Here is a 17,845-nt window from a genome sequence, read left to right on the forward strand (position 1 = left end):
GGTCAGTTCCTGGGGTGTTGTTTTCGTGGATTTTGTTAGCTCTTCCCATGTTCACATGGGTTTCCTCCAGTTGCTCCAGTTTCCTCCCACAGTCCAAAGACCTACGGGTGGGTTAACTGGCTTCTGAGAAAATTCGCCCTGCTGTGAGTGTGTGTGGCCTGCGATGAGCTAGCATTCTGTCCAGTGTGAATCCCACCTTGAGCCCTTTTCTTGCCAGGGAAGGCTCTGGCTCCTCCCGCAACCCTGTGCTGGACTAGAAAATGGATTTCATCAAATCTTTACTCAGAGGAACCAATGATATCAACAACACAGCTGGGTAGCTTGTCCCAAACCCCAAATATTCATCTCCTGTTCCAGTAAGTCTAACATTAAATAAGTCCTTCCTTTTCAAAATTCATGCTGTTTCAATTACCATTGTCTTGCCATCATTATTTTTCTAACTGTCGATATTGTTTTTATAGCTTTGCCGGCATCAGAAGAAACACTGGTTCATCAGTAGTTTTCTGGTTCAGTTTTGTTCACGTGTTTATGAATTGCCATTTGATTACCCATTTGAACTCTCTGAGCTGAGGGTGCAGGTTCGATTTTGAGTGAGAGCTGAAATGTGAGTGAGAGCTTTAATTATATGTGGCTGAGAAAATGCCATGAGACCCTGGGGATTTATTAGTTTTTAAGCTTCCCTGGCCTCTGTAAAACTCAGTGTCAGTTATGCTAAGATTACGCAGTGCTGACTAAGCTATTGATGTCTTCTATTATAAAACATTGTGTGAAATTTTCATTTAGCATTTTTCCTATGTCTTTATGTTATGTATCTTTTAATTATTAATCATCTAATAAAATGCAAACTGTTTCCCCTTGCTTTTATATTTCTTCTGCTGGTGTAGTACTAAACATCCGCTCAGCATATTTTTTGTCTCATGTAGATTAATTTTCTCTGTTGTGCCTATAGTGCAGTATACTGTATACTTTAAATCTGAATATTGGGCTCTTTTAAGAAGTTTGTTGAGTATTCTTTTTCCTTTTCATAATTTCTCCAAAACATGTATCCATGTCTTATTATTATATGCTTCAACTTGTTCAGGGATGAGTTCATTTTCCGTTTTTAATATATTTTTTAAATATAATAATTCTATTTCTATTGACACTGCCTCATTTCCTCATTTTCCTAATCCAGGCCTGGCTGTTAGCAATTAATTTCTACCTTTATAGGTGCCTTTACAAAGTGAATTAAGACATGATTGTTAATCACGTTCACCATATCAGTATAATGTTCTGTATCTCAATATGCCAGTTTCTGTGTGGAAGATTGACATCTTACAGTAATATCATGTCATCTTTGCTACATACTCTACATTTGTGATCACCATGTCCTTTTCATTGTTCCTTCAAAAGATTATGTTTCCAACCAGACAATATACAAATTATTATTTTTAGTGAAGGCCATGCTTGCATCAAACTGAAGCAACAAGGACTATTTGTATAGTATCTTTCACAGATGATTGGCTACTTTACAGTTTTACACAACTGTATTTCCTCCATATTTAAAAGTACAGAGAGCAAGGTTTCCCAGGGTCTCCCAGTTTTCAGAGCCTCGGTTTGAGAATCTAAAAGGTTACAAAGTGCAGAGAACGCAGATTTTTGTAGGTGTGTAGGGACTTGACAGTTCTTTATTGCAGTCCAGAGCCAAACCCTTAATGATGAGCTGCAGTATTTTGAATTTTATTCTGAAATTCTCAGTGAGTCAGTGCAAAGACACTTGACAGGTGATATATGTTAATGCATTCTAGTCAAAATCCAAGCAGCTTTGGTGAGCCAATTGAGAACACATTCACATTTACAGCTGTGACATGGGAGTCCATTTACACAGCTGGACATGTACTGGAGTAATTCAAGTGAGGTACTCCACTCAGACAGCAGCAGCAGCGTTTTGACAAAGATTTGATCCCATGACTGTAGTCGTTACTCATACTGCTAACTTAGAAATTTTAATGCTGCCAAATAAACAGGACAAGGTGTTGATCAGTAGCCTCTGCAGTGAGACGTACTGTATGCCAGAGCAGTATTTATTTTTAACTCATCTCTCCTGTCCGATGCAACATTTCATGTTTGTGAGAGTCTAGCGGCTCCCAGACTGACTGTAGGACTCTCAGTGCATGTAGCATAGCCCCAGCCACAGATACGTTGTTCATGGGCTTGCGGACAGGAGCCATCCTCCTCTGGTGTGACACCAAACCACAGCTGTTTACGCCAGGGGCTAATTTACAATTGCTTTTATTGAGGGCTGGGAACAACTTTACACTTTTTTTAACAATCGAAAGACTTTCTGTATTGTACTAGTACATGTACCGGTTACATATGGCAATAAAGGTCAAGTTACACAAGTTAAATTGCTTACTTTTCATCCTGGATGTAGTAACTAGGTCAACCGATTTACAGGCTTTTGAGGGGTTTTGAAAAATTCCTAGGATTTTTACAATTCTTCCAAATTTCAGGAGTTGTTGAAAACTGCAGGAGGGAAGGAAGGAGGGTTGAATTTCATAGGCACATGAAATGTCCTGAAATGTACTGCTATTCCACAGGACTGCATAGGGAGGCAGGGCTCTGTTTGGGATACTGTGGCCCTGCAAAGGGCCGTCACCTGTAAGTGCTGAGGAGTGCTGTCACCCCCACCACAACTGCATGCTTTAATTAGCCCAGCTCCTGCACCGCCGGCACTGGGAGATCTCTCAGGGGATAAGGCCTTTAATTTCACACAAGAGTGCGGCACAGTAGACTGAGCTAATAATATAGGTGCAGTGCTGCGCATCCCTGTGTCCACAAACTGGCGCGTGGAGCCCTTTAAGAGTTCAGGCAGCTTCTCTATCATGCGTGACACGGCGAAGGAGGTTAATTCCCTTTTGAAGCCATTTCTCGCCCACCAGCTACCTGTCACAGGGGGTGCCAATCACTCTGCCTGCACACAGTATGCTAATAAGCCATTATCTAAATGCCAAAGCAGGATAAAAGATCCACCAAAAACAGCACATTGCTGTTTGACAAACAACAGCTCAGTCCTCCAAGGTTTCTCCTCAGCCGGTCTGACTCTGCCTGTGTCATCTCTCTCCCACACCAGAATCCCCTCACCCGGACCATATTAATTATTCCGAGCTCTTCCTGGGTGTTATCAAGGTTCACAGCCTTTGGAGCTGCCAGTTTCAGTCGCTGTGCTTATCGGAGGCATTGATTAGGATGGATAATGTTAAACCCATTTCTCAATTCAATTAAGGAATATTTCAATTTCACAATGCTCATGACTAGATCTGAAGGTGCTTTGGTCATAAAATGGCACCAATTGTCTCCAGCTACCATTTATATCTGTGGGTTTCTGAGGTTATTAGGAAAGCGATTGCCATTTTTAAGTAATTCTAATTAAAGAATTAAGAGGGAAGCCAGCAAAATCATGTTGATTATTTTAAACAATAAGAACAGCTCATTAGAAATAGATGGCCTTGTCCTTTGGGAAAGAATGGAAAAGGCTGTTTTAAAACAATTCCAAACTCAGACAACCTGAAAAAGTGCAATATTAAATGAACAAAGTACTTAGTTTATATGGTATATTTTCTGTATGTATATCCTCCCCTCAGGTCCTTCTGCTAACAGTGGGTAATTTCAGCATCTTTCCTGTCCCTTTCTGTCTTCCCATCTGCGCCACACCCAGGTGACTGGAAATCTAATTAAAACTCTCCCAGACAAATGACCAATGAGCTTGTCACTTTCCTTCCGGGACATAATTGTGGCAGAATGTCAGGAATGGCTTCAGTTACAGGAATGTTTTGGGATGGAGGATAAAATTCCTGAAATTTGGCAGAAATGTAAAAATCTGGTTGCTGATGCCCTTGTGCAGATTCAGTACAGAGCTGTGTGTAAATGTACCTGGCTACCACAACAGTCTTCATTGTTTGCTCTTTTCTCCTAATTACTTTCCATCGCAAATAGTATAAAACATCAGCTTATCATTAATTGCTATGTTCTTGTTGCTGTGCATGTAGAAAAGGCGAGATACACAGTTGTTAGAAATGGCAGGGTACAGAAAGACTAGATTCTATTTCTCCCTAATAACAGACTCGTTTTTCTCTATTACAAAATCTATCTGAGAAATGACAGCTTAAAGGAATTCACCAGGAAATCTCTCAGACTCTTGTGCAAGCTGTCATTCTTGAGGCAGAAACCCTTTTCTGATCCTTGCCCGCAACATCTAATCTGCTTGCAACCTGTGCCAGATGGGTAGATGGAGAATTATGGTTGCAACCCATGTCCTGTGACTGATACCTTCCACTGTCAGACAGATTCTATTATACTCCATCCCCCTGTAATATTACTGCACACACACCAGGATAGCCCCTGGCTTATAACATCAAGATGAGAGTCCCATTGTAGAAAGAAGTGCATAATTTCTTAACTTCACTTGCAATTGGAATAAGATCAATAAAACAAAAAATAGCAGATAATCGGTGTATGAAATCCCAGGATTAATTAACTACTAATTACCAAATTGGCTCACCCTCCTATATGTCAAGTGCTCTGGGATCCTTCTGGATGAAAATTGTTATATAAATGCAAAAAATGCTTGATATTTATGTTATTGAGTTCAGAAAGCCTACACAAATTACAGGTTTAGAGATAAAAACACACCAGTCTTTGGTTTCCCCTGAGCTGTCAACATTAATTAAGCAAAAAAAAACCTTCTTGCCGAAATCCTAGGACCTCAAAAAATCCCACTGACAGACTTTCAGATCCATTAGAAATACATACACCAACGCTATTAGTAAATGCAAAATGAGATTTTAAAACCATCAATTTTATGACTTTTTGAAAAATCCTTAGAGTATTGAATTATTGTATTGAATAATTTGGGATTTCTTACTTTCTACAATTAAAGGAGGTGATAAGTCTAAATCCTAATGTATCTTTTGCTTTGCCTTTCCAAGATCTTGGGGGAAAAAAATATTGACAAGCGCTAATCTCTGTTACAGACAAGAAATCGTATAACCAAGCATCAGAAGAAACTGTATTTCTAAAAAGATTTTAGAAATTGATTACATTTCTTTGGAGCGATTTTGATTAGTTGATCATTTATGACTGATCGTGATACACTCAGGTAATTTTGACCATAGCATGATCACTATATAGCTATATATCATAGCCTACACAGTAATTTCTAACAGCCAAACAGTCTGGTAGGTCACTATCAGGGAGAGCACAAGTCTTGACCCTTGGCTAAGATCCACGGGGAGGTCCAAGTGTGATGATCTGGGCAGGAGTGTCCAGTCATTACAGAATTCGAATTCCACTTGGATGGCAGGCTGACTGCACGGTGCTGCATTGATCATGAACACATACATTCAGCAGCAACATCCTAATTAAATATTAAATATTTTTGGTTAAATTGTGAGGCAAACATTGAGGCAAACAAGCTTGGCCGAAAGTGATAGCTTTGATTTAGATCTAAAATTAGAAAAATTGGATTGATTAAGGAAAGGCTTATTTTTAAGAGAGGGGTAGGGGAAAGAAAGCCACTTCCACCTGTGGAGGGATTAATGAAGTAGACAGTGATGAGTTTATTATAGTGCAAATAATAAGAGATAGTACAAAAAACATTTCCAAAATACATGAATTACTTCTAAAGAACTGCTGGTAAAATTCATTTTCAGAGCTGTGTGAGTCAGGGTAGAGGATTTTTAATTGGGAAAACCCTTTACTATTATTATCGCAGTTTTAGTGTCTGTTTAGTAATTTTACAATCCCTTCTCCTTCATATCTGAGGGTGCCTCGTATATGGAGTTAAATATTTTCTGGCTGACTCCTGTTCTTGTTAACACAGTGCTGTTCTGGTGCGGTTTGCCCAGTTCTGTTATGAACATTGTATTCATTGTTTTTTTCTTTGTCTGCTTGTCTCCTGTGCTACAGTGGTGTGAAGGTAAATAAGGATTTATTGAACTGCCTTTGTTTGACAAACACAGGCTTATTATGGCTATTACTGGAGATCCAAGTGAGGAGTGAAGAGAGGAGAGCCATGACAGGGAGCCTGAGCTCCAGTTACTTTAAACCTTGGCACCCCATTTTTCTCCAGGTTTTGTAGCTAGAAGCTGTTGTATGAGTAAATGGTAAAAAAAAAGGTGAACTCAAGCAAAGGGCATTAAACAATTCACTTCTAACGGCAAAGGGTTGCTTTGTAGGACTTCACATAATTGTTGTGAAATGGTTGACAAGCTTGACAGCTCTCAGAACCCAGGTTTGACCTCTAAGCAGTGGCACCTGTCCGTGTGGAGTTTGCATGGTTCCAGTGTTCACTCTTGGTTCCTCTCCCCTTCCAGAGACTTGCAGCTGAGAGAAATGACTCCTTTTTTACACGGGCAGTGTGGAAAGGGGGGTGCAGACAGTACTGGTTCTAGGACAATAGAGAAATGAGCAATGGTCTCTTCTCATCTGTGGACTTTAAATGTCCAGATGTGGCTCAGACTTGGGAGCTTTTAGTAAGTTAGTATTTAATAACAGCATGGTTCTTTCTACAGGGAGACAGAGGAGAGGATAAATGCTGCAGAAGGAAAACAAACAATTCCCCAGTACATTTGCGGTTGTTGTGTTTTAGCTTTTTTATCTGAAATGCATTTTTCATTTTTGCAAAGGGCTGTAATTGGTGGTTTGGGTAAGAAAAAATAGAAAGTTCATTTCTAGCACGGAATAAAGGCAGGCATAACAGTTTCATTAAACCAAAGCAGTTGATTGATGAAAGTTCTTGGATAATGAAGCTCATTTTGCATCCTGCTTTCATTTTGGCATTTACAGAAGGTTACTGTAAATACGACTGGACACATATTACACATTTTAAAGCTGTTAATTTATACCTAACAGCTAATGAAACTACAGCGAGAAGTAGTTGTTAGTCAGGATAGCTGACACTACACATCTTAAATGTCATTAGTTTTCATTAATATAAAAAAAATCCTGTCAAATAAACACAAATGAAACTTTAAATACCTTTTGTATTTTCAAAACAGGTGACAGGCTAATTCCAGTACAACTAACTGTGAACATGTTTCAAGTCTCAGAGGTGTTTACCTCATATCAGCCAGATTGGCGTTCAAGTTTATTGTCATATGTACTGAGTACAATTAAATGCTTACTTGCTTGTTTTCCTCACATGACAAATGGCAAACAGATGACATAATGACATAAAGAAATGACATGACATTGACATAAAAAATATCATACAGTACAAATGACATCACAATTCTTAGAGACAGAAACATGGTAGCAGCTATAATTTTAAGCAGCATTCAGATAGCAGTAGTGTGCTAGTGTGCAGTATTTTGAGTTCAGTGCAGAACTGACTCAGCAGGAGGTCATTCAGCCCATCTGACTTCTTTGGTAGCAGCTAATTGATTCAAGGATTTCATCCAGCCATTTCCTGACAGACGCTGGGGTATTGGTTTCAACAACATGGCTGGATAGCTTGTTCTATACCAGGAGCATTGAGCTTCCACACAGCCACACTGCACTTGCACCCTGGCAGTGCTAGCACCTGCAGCAGCCAAGTATATACTGTATACAACACTGCTTATCAACAAAGTGAATAAAACAAGGCATCTTCTTTGCCAGCTGTGAGGGTTTGAGATGGAAGTCATAGACACTGTTTTATGTTGAGCTCTTGCTTATCTATCCACATCTCTTGACATCTATTTTACTGTCTGTTGGAGATCTGTTTTACTGTCTGTCTGCTGATTTTACAATCTGTTGCTAATCTTTATCCTCTAGATACCTTCCTGTAGTAAATAATGCTGAACATACTGTAGTCCCTCATGAACTGGATAAGAGGGTTTCAGGGATATGGACCAGGATATCAGTTCAAGGAGGGCAGGCCAATCCTTGTTTATTAAAGGGAACTTTGCATCTTTCAAGTTTATATTCTGTGACCTTTCTTCACTGAACCAAGTAAAGCATCTTTCTTAATTGTGCAGCTAGCAGCCAATGTTTTCAAGTGTGCCAGTAAAATAAACATGCTATAACTTCAATAACTTGCAGTAAACATTTTATAAAAGTAGCACTAATTGGTACATTAATTCAGCTGTAAACATGACAGGTCTTGACCTAACAGAATCTTCACTTATCCCAAAGTCCCGATCAGTTCATATATTCTCCCCTAAAATCCATCTGAGAAACATCTCTAACAACACAGACCCACTACATTGAAAGACCAAATCCCTGAATTTCCCATGAGCCCTCTCTGAAAGGGTCCTTATGTGTTATGAGCTCTTTTGGTGCTGATCTGAGTACGATGCTATAAGGCTGCAGTCCATAGCCTTTAAGGGTTAAGAAATTAATACAAAAACCATCATAAATGTTGTCTGGCCAAGAGATTCAGCATGCCCACTCTTTTCAAATGACTTCTTTTAATCCATTACTGATGGCATACAAGCCAAATGATGTCAGGAGCGAGGGAGCGAGGTGTTCACCTCAATCACAAAGTAATCTCCTCTCCTTTGTCAGTGCAGCGCTCATTAGAAATTACTTTCAGTCTCCAATAAGTGACTGTCAAAGCAATGGACATGGAATAAGGGACGAGGTCAGAGGGAGTCCTCAGTGTGTGTATATTAAACCGCACTCAGTGGCGAATCCAGTATTTATACATAAACTAGATAGCTTTATTACACCAGCTACTTGGTTTCCCAACCTGATAAATGGAATTAGACCTCTTTCATGTGCTTATGAGTTTATAAAAGCATTTATCACTTGCAAATTGAAAATGCATCTTCAGGCTTTTGATAAAAGCGTGCATTTTAAGCAACTTGTTTTTTTTTTCTTTAGGATTAGCTGTGTATGGAAGCTTAAAGGTCTGGAAGTGCATGCATAAACATTTTGCAACCACAGTGGTTTTCTGGAATACCACTCCAATGCAAATGTCCTGAATGGGTGACAATGCTGAAGTGCCTCTGTGAACATTCAGTTGCAGCAATCTAATGCACCTGAAGGAGGAAGGCCAGAACAAGTGTGTGAGCTCCAGGGATGCTGCAGGGAGATTACTCTATAGAGATATGTTTGAAAAACCTATCCTGTGCATGGGTTGAGTGGCTGTAAAGGGATACAAATTCTGCTAACAACTACCATTTAGCTGTTATTAGCCAATTGATCTGGGAATCTCACTGAGTTATTACTGAGGAGAAGCCAGAAAGGGTCCTTATGTGATATGACACAAAACCTTACATGTTATACTTAAACAGCGTGGCTAGGTAACTTGTTCCTCACTCCCACAACCCTACAGTATTGTATGTACTCCCTGGTTTCAGTTTTAAGTGCATTTCCCACTGTACTGCCTCTGTCAATATCTTTGAGGATTTTGACTACTTGAATCTGGTTCCTTTGTAACAACCTGATTGAAACCTGGTTTTGTTCACTCTGAGAAGCAAAATAAGGCTGGGCTTGCTCGCATTTAGCAAGATTCATCACTCTGAGAGCGTGTTTTTGTCAGCAGTAAGAGGTTCTCAGTGCTGGTGGACTCATAAACCTCGGGCCAGATGCCCAACAGATGCACATACAGGAAAGCAACAAGAGCAGACTCACCTTCTGCAGCAAAGCAATGATATTTCATGAGCAGTCAGCAAGGAGAAGGGAATGTGATGTAGAGGGAGCAAAGAGCAGTTTTTACTCATTGGATCTGAGGAATTCAAGTTCTTTCTGGCTTTAATAGAACTTACCAAGCACATGAAATTGAATTAAGAAGGATTTAATGCTGAAACAAATCTTTTTAAAAAATGCATGTCTTGAACTGCATATATTTTATATGTAAATATTCAGGACAATGTCTTTACTGAAGCCTAGAATCAAAAGCAGCACATCCTAAGTCTGGGCTCAGGTAAGGGTGAGGGTTAAGTCTGGGTAAGGATTAAAGTTACCAATTCTAACACAAGTGAAGACACACAATGTGTTAATATTTGTCTTGTAGCATAAGTTTAGGATGAAGGCTCAAGCTTGTGCTAACAATGCAGCTCTCCTGTCACTGATGTCAGGGCTTAGTGAAGCTTTGCTTTGTGGAGTAGCAGACTCCACATACTTACAACATGTCACAGTGACTTTAAGACAGACAACTCGCCTGGAAGCCTTTTCCCAAGTCTTGCTTGCTTCAGAAAATGAGCATTGCGCAGGACCTTTCAATGGACCCTAAAGAGAGAGATGGTGTCCACCAGCTGGAGAGCTGCAATGCCTACCACAAACAAGAAACAAACTAGAGCCAGGCAGAGACAGCCTAGTGAGTCCTCCATTATCAGCATGTTGTTACAGCTCAAGAAATTATATTAGACAAAATGATATATACATATAAATAGTAAGCATATTATAAAGTATAACCAGCAATTAACTCATTTACCTGACTTATTGCAGTTCTTAGAACAAACAACAGCATTGATGGATGAGAAAGTGTGTGTGATAGAGTATATCGAAATATTATAATATTAGAAAAAATAAAAATATTTTTTTATCAAATTCACATGAAAGGAAATAACTGTTTATTTGTTTAATTTTACAGCACACACTGCCTCCCCACTCTCCTTACTGGAATAAAAGGGTGCAGTTGCACAGCTAGCACATGTCCACAGCTCATCAAGCCAGGACATGACGACCACACCCACCGCCAGGACTTGCCCCTGCTGCCACACACATGGACAGCACTAGTCTTGAAGAAGCTTCCTGCGCATAGCTTTAAGATATTTGTGCGTTTCCAGAAAATGTGGGAAAAGACATAAAAGTTCTAACACAGGCTGCTGAATGCAAAATGCCAGACACGCACTCCTTTATGACTACATATAGTGCCTTGCAAAAGTGATCATCCCTTCCCAATGATGTCCCATTTTACCGAATTACATTTAATGCAAGCAAATTAAAAAATACTGAATTGAATCAAAATTTCCACGCTCAAACTCAATTCTTTGATTGGTGAAAGAAGTTAAACGACAAAAACTGCAAAGAACAAAATATGTTGATTGCATATGTATTAAACACCCTGTGCCCGTGACTGGTTGAAGTATAAAGCTGTCACCTCTTATTCTTCGCTGACAGACAGGGATTTTCATGTCTTGCTATTGATTAATTTTTTTTATCAGATTCACCCCAGAACTTTGTCAGTCAAAGAAACTGTGAAACCTTATCTGAGTGTTAATTCTGACCCAAAAGATTAAAACAAGCTTTATTTCAGCACTGAATGTAATGGAAATTGTACAAAAAATGTATTTTTTATAGGGAGATTTGTGCATTTGTGACTTGAGTCAGCTGAGGTTAACATATAAATAAACAGCAATTGTTTCAATTCAGGGGTTGGTGGTATTGAAAGTTTTGTAGGTTTTCAAAGCAGCGTTCTTACATGAATGGAATTTCTGGCATCCTGCTTTAAATAGATTTTTACTCAATGCATGTGTGTAATAGCAGTGTATAATAGCAAATACATTACATGGTGAAAACACTGTATTGTTTATCATTTTTATATAATGGGACAGCAACTGTCTGTCTTTAGATCAGGACATTTAACTTGTTTTGGGCCTGAACCACACAAACAGAAACATTCTCATTCTGCTCTTTGCATCCTGAGAGGCTCTATATTGATGATTGTTTTCTTCTGTGACTACTGATTAATTGATACAAACTAGAATTCCAGGTCTAATTGGGTGTTAAAACCTGTGAACTCATTGAGGTTGCTACAAGGGGTAATATAACCTCCACTTCTCACTCCATTAATACTATACAGAACTTCTTAAATTGAGGTTTGCAGTAATTTGTAACCATAATTAATTGAGCAATTTAAAACAAGTCATTTGCATAAAAGGACATGTATTATGAGGATGTTTAATAATCAGCGCTACTAAACATAATAAATAAGCCACAAATTGCTCCATTTAAAATTCAGCTTGTAGAAAGTGTCTTCACAAAGGCAAGTGATCAGTCTGCAGTAAGAGTCCAACCTGATTTCCTCCAATAAGGCAGCCAGGCATATTAAACTGGTGTTAATGAGAGCCGTGCCAGAGTACAACCTTTAAATCAATCAAAAGGAAACAATGAATGGGATTTTAAAGACATTAAATATCTTATTAATATTTTGGATTAAGCAGTCTCATTCAACAGGAGGAAACGAATAATTATAAAGCAGGGATAGAGGAGTTTTAGTAAGCTATAAGTTGATTTTTATATCACAAACCTAGAAACTAAGATTGGCATTTTTTATTTCTTGTCTGATAAGCCTGATTAAAAAGCTCTCAAGGTTAAATTTATTTCAACAAAAAGAAACAATTACAGAACGGTAGCCAGATAATTCCACTGCTTAGAAAGACTCAAACATTGCTATGCCATAATTAAAATTGCGACATTAAACATAAACCGTTAGACATTAGACATTTCGACATTAGGCATGCTTCTGAAGCATATCCTGCTCTAGGGATCACTAGCAGAGAAGAGGATATAAACATGTACAGCCAACGTTGCCTGGCCATCAGTTCACGTTAGGGCCATCCCACCAAACGTCATCCACTCATACTCTGTCTTCCATGGAAACCACCAGCCAGAGCCTGGAAACCTTCTCAACATGATTCCTTCACAGGGGCTGAAGGGTTAACCGGCTTAACCATCCTACAGTCGTACAGAATCCAAAGACACACCTCTTGGAAAGGGACTCACTCATACTGCCCTAAAAAAGCTTTTTGAACAGTCGGAAGAACAGAAAACAGACAGCCTTTTGACACAGTCTGGGAGCTGATCCAAGAAGGAAGTTCATTCAGTTGAAGGCAATTCTTTCATCTGGAGTAGACTTTCAGAGGATGCTGGTACAGTTTGTGCCCTGGAGGCCTTAAAAACTCATGGTCACAATGTGCATTTTGGAAGCTTATTTAATGGAGAGAAAGCTTGCAGCTATCTCTCTAGATTAGCTCTGCTTTCTGGTACAGTACCCTCATTAGAGAAATGTGCTCCTGTCTGGTTGACACTGAGACAAGAGGAATACTCTTCCCGCAATCCTCTTTAATTAGACTATAAGCATAGAAAGGCTTGTATATCAATGGCACATAATGATAAATTACGATCTGCCTTTATGAAGTGCCATAGCCCAGGGTAGATAATTAGGGTTTTACAATTACAGTGTTCTCATCATTGAAGGTCAATTCAATCATTTGCCAGCTCAAATATTGTTATGCAAAAAAAACATCACTTCAAGAAAATGTTGTAAGTAACTGCAGATTCACAGGGGCCTTTGTCTTTTGGAATCTCTGAGAGGTTAAACAAAAGGTATATTCATCTATGAAGAGAATATTCTAACACTTCCTGAGTTCTCTCTGTGATACTGAGACAGCTGTCTCTGACCTCATGGTACTGGTCACAGAGCTTGGTGTGGGTGGTGTGAATTCACAGGCTATAAACTGTAAACTGTGCACATGCAGTGAGACTTCTAAATAGAAATTGTATCTAATGTTTCCATGCAAGGTGAATGGTTCCAAACAATAACTTATTCCCTTTTCTGTGAACGAACTAAAATCTTCTATTGATGTTTCCTAGATGGCCATATGGTTCTGCATTGACTTGAAACATTATGCACCTCTGATTTTTGTGTGTTTAATGTATTTAAGCCTTAGTAACATCATCTGTGCTTTCCCATATTGGGCAACAGGATTCTTCTGTGTTTTTGTCTGTAAGGCGAATCTTCCTCATTCCTTAGGGCTTGTTTGTGATCATATTTCTTTTTTATGAAGATCACCAGTAAATGTAATAGAGTCTGTAGATGTGCCAATGTCCACTGTCATACTGGCACAAAACAAGAAATAAGAAAAACAAAAAGAAGATATTCATTATTACAACCAAGCATTAATTAGATTAACAAGTTTCCAGAGAGCTGTTTCCAGACAAACAAAGGGAACAGTGATAACTATTTCCCTGACAAGTACAGATATGTTTGATGCTTATAGTGACTTCATTATATGATTTTATGCAAAGAAATTCCTGTTGCCTTTCACAGAGGGGCTGCCTGGGTGAAGTGGCGTTTGTAAATTGCCCGTGTGTGAGATGGTTTGGCATCCCATTCTGTGTGCTGTCTCACCCTGCTCTTCAGGTCACTGTAGGAGAAGCTGGAAAATGAATAGATGGAACTCCCTGTTTCTCTTCATGCAACTAACAGCAGGTTTGTCCCACGTTTTGACCATTTTCTGTCTGACTACTGTGCAGAGGGACTGAGGATCAGGAAAGTCCCCGGTTTCCTGTTGAGACTGTTGAGAATTCAGTCCATAGAAGGGGAAGAAAATAGACAAAGTTGTGCTGACCTGTCATGAAATTAAACTAAGGCTTTTTATATTTGGACTCAGACCAATGCTACATTTGACTGTTTTGTTTTTTTAGTTAAAATCTTCTTATCTCTACTATATGAATCAATATTACTAAACTCTGGCCATTTTACAATACTACAAAGGAGAGCCATCGAAACAGAATTCTAATTCTTCTTTTACCTGTGAGAAGTTAAAGTAGCAGTCACAGAAAGCAGTGTGAGCTAGCTGATCCTGACCAGTGAAACTGGCATATATGTATGTCTTACAAGGAGATCCTTTAATGGGTATAGTGTTTTTCTAAAAAGCATGCAGGGCATGGCAGTATACCAAAAAAGTGGAAGTGCAACGTCTGTTTAGACATTTCTGTGTTTGGATACACCAAGAGCTAATTAATAAACATTCCTATAATTCAAAGGAGATGGTTCTTTCAAAAAGACAGACCCTCCAAGAACGTGTTGCCTGTAAGACACATATCTGTCTCAATAAATTTTGAAATTAAGTTAAATGCATTGGAAGCTTTTTGTAGATTTTAGAGTAAGTAAATAATAATTAAGATTCTCAATCAAAGCCATAGTTTTTCAAGTCACATTTTACAAAAATGAAGACCTGGCCAGAAAACCCATTTGATTAATGCAGCAATCACAGTTTCAAAAATGTTGCCCTTCTGATTGAAGATAGAAAGACCAAACAGGTCAGACAATTCAATTAAATCTATTACACAGCCCTCTGTCATAAAAAAATAGTTCAAACAAAAACGTAGCAATAGTTCCCCAACACGTATTTGATACGTTTTGCAGTTTTATTTCGGTTTTAGCCTGCCTTGCATACATTGTTTATTGAGATAGGCTCTGGATTGGATAAAGTGGTTAGAAAATTAATGAATGATCTTCTGTTTTACATCTCACAATTCAAATTTCAATGTCAGGTTCAATCCGGGGGTATAGCAGTAAAGTTCAGAAATGTAGAGTTAAAAGAGCTATGTGGTAATGATTCTTGTCTGCAAGGCTTTCACATTATGTGTTTTGAAGACTGCTGGAAACACATCTTACACACAACCTCATTGTCTGAAAACACACTCCTCTTCTGACCAAACAGCAACAGCCATTTAACGGTAAAACATGAACACGAGCAAAGAGCGCAAGGAGATTAAATGAGCTTTTAATATTTCATATCGTAATAATTGGAGGAAAATGAGCATCTCTCTATTGTGCACAGGGGACCGCTGCCTTATTATTTTCCCAGACAACAGCACAGACGTGTGATGCCTTTTTTAAAACCCTCTGCAAATCCTTAAAGAAAGCAAAGACCCCCCCCTTACACTCACAGGCTTGTGATTAATTTAAACACAGGCTCGGCTGCCCTGATTATCAGACTTCTGTTCCTTTTGAGAATACACTAGAAAAGCTGTGGCCAGGCTGATGCTTCTCTGTTTGCACTCAGTGTGTCAGGAGAAAAAAGAGTGAAGAAACAAGAGCAAACATCCAGCGTTATCCAATGTTCCTTATTTGTCAACAGCATTGCCTAACTAACAGTTAGATAGCCTAATTGTGAATCTTTTCTTCAGAAGCAAAGCTTTTCCTGCTTCGTACTCAGGTGGGAGTCCTCCAAGGGAAACTAAGTTGCAGCTACAAATGGTGCTGGTGGGGACCAGTAGGTGGTGCTCTTCCCACTGAGCCAGAATTTCCAAACCACTGCACATTATGGTGATAGGGGATTCTGTGCTGTCTTTTAAGTGAGACTTTTAATCAGTGGAGCACAATTTCAGTATTTGGGGGCTGCCTCCTCCATTCCACTTCTTTCTGGTATCTCGTCCTTAAGGGCTAAAATTGTAGAACTACTGTAAGTGTTAAAGCGATGTCCTAACTCCTTGGTCACTGGATATAAGCTCATTAGTCTTCAAATACGCTCTATAAGCTGTTTCGGTCTGCGTACAGATCAACGCATAATGCAAAAAAGTGTTCTTGTTAGGGTTACTAATGATCTGCAGGTGACTGCTGATTGGTCCTTCCAACTGATAGAAAACAGTCTGCTCAAATTAGTCATTGTTCCTCTGTCTTTGATCTGATTACCTTTTTCATCTATAATATATAGATTCTATATGTTGCCATCAGATTCTTTGTACATATGACATCAACTTTGATTTCCGCTCTGATGATTACATTTATGTTTGCATGAACATTAAGCCTTATCTACCTTGTCCAGTGGCTTAGATTTTTTTTAAATGGAGGCAGCAAAACATTTTCCATCTAAACTGACATGATTAAAGCTATGTTGGTTAGATCTCTGAATGTCTTCATCAAATCTATCAACGTTATTTTGACTATTAAAGATCCTGGAATCAGGCCAAGCACTTAGACAAGGATACTTAGGGCAATTTTTGACCTAAGCCTTGTATATATATAAGGCTCATGTTCATAACATTATATATATCTCAAAATCGGACGCAGAAAGATCAAGCATGATTTTGTCTTATCCTGATTTGATGTAACAGTGCTGGTTAGTATTTTGCTGCTTGGAGTTTAACTAAAATACATGAGTATGTGTCACCTGTATAAGCTTCTTTGCTTTGACAAAATATGGCTACTTGCCTTTAAGTGATTTGTTTGTGCTAGGACTACATCACTGAGCTCTCACTGTACCTCCCTACACAGCATTTCTGTTGTTCATTCTCTGACCTTGTTTCAGTGCCCATTACAAAGCTCTAAACGCTGAGAGACCAGGGGAGACTGAGCTTTCTCCTCTGTTGCTCCAGACTGTGGAATTATCATCCAGCCCATATCAGACCTTGCAAATCAGTCAGCACCTTCAAATCATCTGTTAAAGCTCAGTTTTATGCCCAATATTTTAATTGTACAATGTTTTAAATATTTAATTTAATGAAATGATTTGTGTATAACTGTCTCGTGTGCTTGGTTGTTTAATTATACAGCACTGTGAGATGTTGTTTCATATAAAAGGTACCATGCTATAGAAAATATGGTTATTTATTTAACGAAGGCAGACATATCTTTTGTTGATTAAATATGTCCTCGTGAATATAGATGAGGAGCATTTTGGACCTTTCTGAGCACTTTTTGAAAGGACAGGAGCCTGGCGGAGTAGGGTGCAGTGTAGGGTTCCAGTGGTGAAGCACATGGTGGCATTCAGCTGGGTGTCTGCTCAGTGAGTATGTGATGATCTTGGTCAGACAAGGGCACTGTTGCTGAGAACGACAGCACTACGGCTGTGGTCTGGAGGGTGGTAGTATTACATAGCAGCTCCCCATGTATTACTAGCAAGTAGAAAATGTGGTGCAAATGCTATATGAAATTAAAAAAAATATTAGTAGTTAGCAAGTTCCAGGTGTTCATATTCATATTCAGTTTTCATATTGTACACTTCTAATTAATTTTTGGCTTTAAAATGTTGCATAGCTTAGATTACCAATTTCAGTACCTTGGTCAATTTCTAATAATGTCAAAAAGTGACTGTACTGTACTACTGACTGTACTGATTGTATTGTATTGTATTATTATTGTATC

The sequence above is a fragment of the Atractosteus spatula genome, chromosome 1 (genome assembly GCF_055471065.1).
Source record: "Atractosteus spatula isolate fAtrSpa1 chromosome 1, fAtrSpa1.hap1, whole genome shotgun sequence".
Classification (NCBI taxonomy): domain Eukaryota; kingdom Metazoa; phylum Chordata; class Actinopteri; order Semionotiformes; family Lepisosteidae; genus Atractosteus; species Atractosteus spatula.